The following is a 6,000-nucleotide window of genomic DNA, read 5'->3' as shown; positions in this document are numbered from 1 at the left end:
GGTGGTGTTGGACCATGGACACAGGAGATGTCCACTTTTGGCCAGCCTGGCACTGGCACCAGGTTCTGGGGCAGTGGGGCAGGGCAGTGGTCTGTCCAGGTGTCCCTCCTGGAGCATTGGTCACCATGTCTCTGGCTGGGACACCCCAGTGCTGATCATTAACCACCCTTATCGGGTGGTGGGTTCAAGGTCCTGGACAGGGAGGTTGTGCCCTCAGATTGGGCTGTTCTCACCCTTGGTCCTGCCTCACCGGGAGGTGGGGAGTGTTCCACGCTGGGTTCCAGGCTGATTCCTTGTGAGCTCTCTGCCAGCTGAGCCGGGACCCAGGCACTCCTGTGCCTGCAGACACCGCTGAGGCACCCCAGGCTGGGACAGCCAAGCGTGAGCGCCTGCCGCCATCTCATGGCTGCTCACAGCCGGCTCTCCCGCTTGCCCTGCCCCGGTCAGACCCACAGCCGGGGCAGCAAGAGAGCCCCGGACACAGGACTGCTAGGTGTCCAGCTTGGTGCCTGGACACCAGGTTCTCGCTCCCCCCGGCAGGGGACGCCTCGGCTCCTCCTAAACCGCTGTTAACGCGTTTCCCCTTGCTGGAGAGTGAGACCCTACCACCTCTTTCTGTTTAAAACCATCACATCTTGCAAAAAGAGTAAAAGTCTCTCTCCCTTTTTCTTATAAACCCGTTTATATATTGAAAGCCTGCAACAAGATATTCCTGTGCCTTCTCCAGGTTGAATAACCCCAAATCCCCTGTTTTCATGGGAGAGGTGCTCCAGCTCCCCAATTATTTTTGTGGCCTCTGGACCTGCTCTAACAGGTTCATGCCTCTCTTGCACTGAGGATCTCAGAGCTGGATGCAGCACTCCACTCGTGGGCTCTCAGGAGTGCGGAGTGGAGCAGGAGCATCACCTCCCCTGCCCTGCCGGCCATGCTTCTTGTTTTCCAGCCTCAGACATGATCTGCTTTCTGGGCTGCAAGTGCACATTGCCGGCTTATATACTATTTTTGATCCACTAGTATCCCCAGGTCCTTCTCTGCAGGACTGCTCTCCATCCATCCATCCATCCATCCATCCGTCCGTCCATCCATCCCTCTCCCACTCAGCTAGAACAGGTACTGGGATCACCCCGACCCGGGTGCAGGACCTTGTGGAAGGGCAGGCTGTACCACTGCAGCGACTCCCCGGGTCGGTCCCCAGTGCCCCGCAGCACGCTCGGGGAAGGGAACACCGTTATCCTGGCTACTTCCCGCTCCCGCCGCTAGGCTGTGCTCCGCTCCCTCGGTCGGCGGGAGCGGCGTCGGAGACCTGCCTGGGGCTCCGCCGGGGCCGCTGCCAGGGCTGTGGGGGAGGCCGTGCAGAAGGGAGGGCAGGAGGGTCTGGTGAATCACCCCCCTCCCAGAGCCGCTCGGCGGGGACTTCCGAAGGGAAGCGGCTGGGCCATGACACATCCTCCGCCGGAGAATGCCGCGAGGAGCCGGGGGCACCGCCAGCTCCGGGGAGGTCCCCCTGTGCGGGGCCAGCTCAGCTTGGCGGCAAGCAGGGCAAAGGCGGGAGAGCAAATGCTGCCTTTATCCATGGGGATGTGGAGCTGGGGGTGGCAGGTCCCATCTTGTGTGTCACTCTGCCACAGGGTTGCTGCAACTCTACTCATTCCACGGATGCATTGTCGGGTCCAACCCCTTCTCACCGATGGGACCTGTGGATGCAGATACAGGCACCGTGGGCCCTCCGTGCTGCTCTGCCGCTCGATCTATCCACCACACACTGCTCATGGAGGGTCCTGGCTGCTGGTCCTGCTGGGATGAAGGCACAGCTTCTTTGCGTGACTTGTGCAGTCTCACCCAGGAGCTGGAAATTTTTCCCAGGGCTTTATCCTCTAACCCTGATTTGCTCTCCCACAGCTGGTGGGGGGGAAGTGGGGTGTCCCAGGGGAGGGCATCCCTTGACTCATGCCCAGGAAAGCCCAGGCTGTGAGAAGGCTGAGCCTGGGTCCCAAGGATTGTAAACAACCCAAAGCATTTAACTGGAGATGGCTTGTCATGTCAACTGTGTGTCACCACACTGTCACTGCCTGAGTCATGAGCCATGCTGGGGCTTGTGGGGCTGCACAGGGGGGACATAGGAAGATCAAGAGGGATGTAGACAGATCCCAGGCCTGGAGACAGCTGCTCCTCTCCCACACAGAGAGTTCAAGTGGGACCCTCTTGGCCTTCTCCCAAAGGTCCCCTTCCCCTCATTTCCCTCTATCTGACCCCTTAGATCCAGGCAAGGGCTTGGGGACAGCACAAAGCTTTTGAAACAAGAGGTAAATCAAACAGTACAATGGTGTGTTCTCCATGACCACTGCACAGGGCTCAGCACCTGACAGTAAGCTCTGATCTGGGCTCCCCCTTCTTTGTGCCCCATGGGACCCTGGTGGGCCAGGACCTTTCCCTGAGGATGTGAGGGCAGGACGCTGGAGCAAACCCGGGGCTGGCATTCCGTTATCGCAGGAGACGGGAGGCAGCCCTGGGCTGCTCTCAAGTGGTCCTGGCTGATTAGTGACTTCAAGTGCCTATGGAGTTATTCTAAGTCAAGTAGGCACGAAGGGAGCCAACCTGGGACCGGCAAAACCAGCCTGGGCTTTCCTGGAGCATCCCCCATCACCTCTGCTCCTCAACAAACTCTCCAAGATGGGGAGGTGTCTCCCCCTTCCAGCTGCTCTCCCTATCCTTTACTCCTCCTGCAAAGGCTGTTTGCTCCAGCCCAAAGCAAACCTGATTTTATCTCCCAACTCCAGTTCCCTTGGCTGTGGGCCATGGTTGATGCCTCCCACGCCGAACTTGCGAAGCCCATTTGGGGACCCGTGCACAGAGCGGGCTGTGTGTGCTGCCACATGACATCATGTTTACGGCCCGCGGGGGCCCAAGGACAACGGCATCGCTCTCAGCCCAAGAGATGTGTGTCCTTCCCGTGGATGGACAGACGGATATGCAGGGAGCTGGAAGGAGTGGGACTGATCACAGTGCCATATTTCCTTGAAGAGGGGTGGTTGCAGCTTTGCTGCACTGCCAGGCAGTCCCCTTGGCCTCAGTTTCCTCGCTGAGCTAGATTCTGTGCTAGCAGTGAGGATGGACTGCTGCAGCAGCACAAGGTCAGGCCCTCAAGCTGCACAGAGAGAAAGACAAATTTTCTCCCCTTAGGATGTGAATGTTCCCTTCTCTCCCATGACAGAGCTGGGCTTTTGCTGGTGCTGTGTGAAACTTTGGTTGTTTGGAAAGAGTAACAACATCTAGAACCACACAGGCTCACTAAAGAGTGCTAGGGCCATTCTTTCTCCTGTCCATCCGTCCATCCATCCATCCACACTTACATGTAGCTTTCTCACAGCCATCCATCTACTGAGCTGTCTGTACACTCACCCATCCATCCATCCATCAACAAATGGGTGCATCACTCTTCTCACCCATCCCCACACCTACCTGTCCATCCAGACAGCCACCCACCCATTTGTCTGTCTACACTCCCATTCACCCCTCTGTCCATCTGTCTCCTAACTGCCAGTGCCCAAGGGATGCCCAGGGCTCCTTAGGGGTACAGTGTGTGCATGGGTGTGTGTGGGACATGTTGGCCATGAGAAGCACGGTGGGCAGCGATGTCCCAGGCTGTGTCCAGCCATGGGGCAGGGGCAGGAGTGCTGGCCAGGGAGAGGGGGGGCTCATCTAATTTGAGAATGGGCTGCATAGTTGCTGTCAGCACCGGTTGGCTCTGATCTGGGGACAGGTCCTCATCAGCTCCACTTGCCACCCACTGGCCTGACAGGAAAGGGCTCTGCATCCGATAAGGCCCCAGATACTTGGCCCTGGAGGTGGGCAGCACTGTGGCCGAGCCTGGGAGACCTTGAAGAGTAAGTCAGAGTGACTGTCCCCAAATTCACCACCACCCTAGCACAAGGAAGGCTTGTGTGTTTGCATCAGTTGGGAGTTCAGCCCTGGGGACTGCCCACTGCTTTGAGCACTGGATCATGCCCTGAGTCATCAATGTCTCCCACTGGGGACACAATCCCAGGGAGGGCTCCATCCTGACCATCCCCCTGGCTGCCACAGGCCTCTCCACTGTCCGTTATCCTGCATTGGAGTCCCCCGGCTGTGAGCGGCCATGGATGGGGACCATGTTGTTTTAATAAGATCATTTTCCTCCTGCCGTGAGGTCGCAACCCCAAGCTTATGACATCACAGTGCGCTGCCATGGAGATGCCGGGATGTCACAAACACAGCTCGATGACCTCACTGCAGGAGCAGGAGATGGGGCCAACCTGGGTTTGATTGCCAATGTCCTCAGGAATAAAAAGGAGGGGAGGGACGCTGGGAAAGTATGCAGCCGCTGAGCGCTGGGGTGTTTGGGTTGGAAATCGCTGCGCTTTCCCCGCAGCGGGAAAGGCCCATTCTTTCCTCCCCCTGTCCACTCCCTCCCAGCAGCCAGAGCCCCCCAGCCTTGTGGCTATGGGGCAGGGGGGCTCTGGGAGCAGGGCACCCCAATCCTTGCCCTTGGGGCCGTGTGGTCAGGAGTGAGACACAGAGCTCAGAACAGCATCAAGGCACCAGCTTAGAGGCAGAGGGAGTTCAGTGGGGAGTGCAGGATGGGGCACTCAAGGGATGCTTTGTCCCACAAGCAGGATGGGGATCACTGGGGATGCTGTCACAAGGGGCAGAGTGGGTTGGGGTCTGGGGGAGGTTTCCTCTTCCTCAAGAGAATTCCAAGGCCATGCTGCTATATGGGGACATGATTACCCAGCACAGCACCCCGAAGCTGGACCCCAAAGAACACCCCTTGGGCCTGCCCATCCAACCAACAGCTGTCCCCTCCTCAGCCCATAAACTACAGCCTCTCCTGGGGACCAGCCCCCACTATCCCATCACCCTTCCCAGTGCAGCTGAGTTCTCTATCCTCCACAGACTTTTCTACTGGGGAAAGCATGGCTGGTTGGGGAGACACCCATCCCCCCCGCCTCTCTGCTGCAGGGGTGCAGAGGTGTCTGTTCTCCCCCTGCATCCTCCGTCATTAATTTCCATCAGTGGCCAAGCAGGGCTGGGGCTGCCCGGGGGTGGCCGAGGAACACAGCGCTTTCCCCTGATAGCAAAAATAAATACATTAAAATTCTTGCAGGAGGCAGAAGAATGCGGGACGGCAGGAAAAAATTGTTTTATAATTTGTAATAACACAAAAGCTGGGGCGGGTGGGGGGCGGGGGGAGTGAGCTGCGAGAGGCAAGGAAAAGCAGAGACAAAGGCTCAGCTGCGACAGTGGAGGCTGCTTCAGGGTGGCAGTGGCACCCCCATTGCCTTGGCTCAGTGTCACTACTGTGTCCTTGTCCCCTGAAGTATGTGTCCCTTTAGGTCTTGTTGCAGAAGGGGAGTCAGTGAGAAAACTACTGGGGCTGGGGGAGCAGTCTATCACACCCTGGCTGCTTAATCAGGTCTCTTCATCTCTATGCCTCAGTTTCCCCTTGCTAAAGGGGAATTTTTATGCAGCTGTGAGAAAAGCTGTGAAACAAGGGCAAAGCCCTGGCATCCCTCCATCCCAGTCATTCTGGTCCAGGCACAAGGCAAGGAGCCTACCTTTGTTCACCCTCCCCCCACTAGCCCCTCTCAGGGGGGTTTGCTATAGGACCCAAGCAATGGGGCCAGTTCCCATATGCGTGCTGGGGGCATCACAGCCCCCCCAGCCCCCTCCAGCCTCACGCAGAGCTAGGACATGATAAGGCGAGTTGCTGAGCACCAGCCGCACCTGCTCGTCGAGACGGCACTCCCCCCCACTCCGCTCCCCTCTTCGGGGCAAAATCAAAGGGATTTTTCTGCCCTTAGGAAATCAGATAAAGGCTTCTCACCTGCCCCGCTCTGCCTTTGCGAGGAGGCCAGGCGCTAGGGGCGGGGGGGACAACAGGCACTTTCAACACGCCGGCAGATGAGCCGTGTGTTGCAAGCAAGCTCTGCTGCAGGGGCTGGGCCCCTGGGCACTGTGTCA

The sequence above is a fragment of the Pseudopipra pipra genome, chromosome 7, assembly GCF_036250125.1.
Source record: "Pseudopipra pipra isolate bDixPip1 chromosome 7, bDixPip1.hap1, whole genome shotgun sequence".
Taxonomy (NCBI): Eukaryota; Metazoa; Chordata; class Aves; order Passeriformes; family Pipridae; genus Pseudopipra; species Pseudopipra pipra.
The sequence above is the reverse complement of the archived record's forward strand: the minus strand, read 5'-3'. Positions refer to the sequence as shown.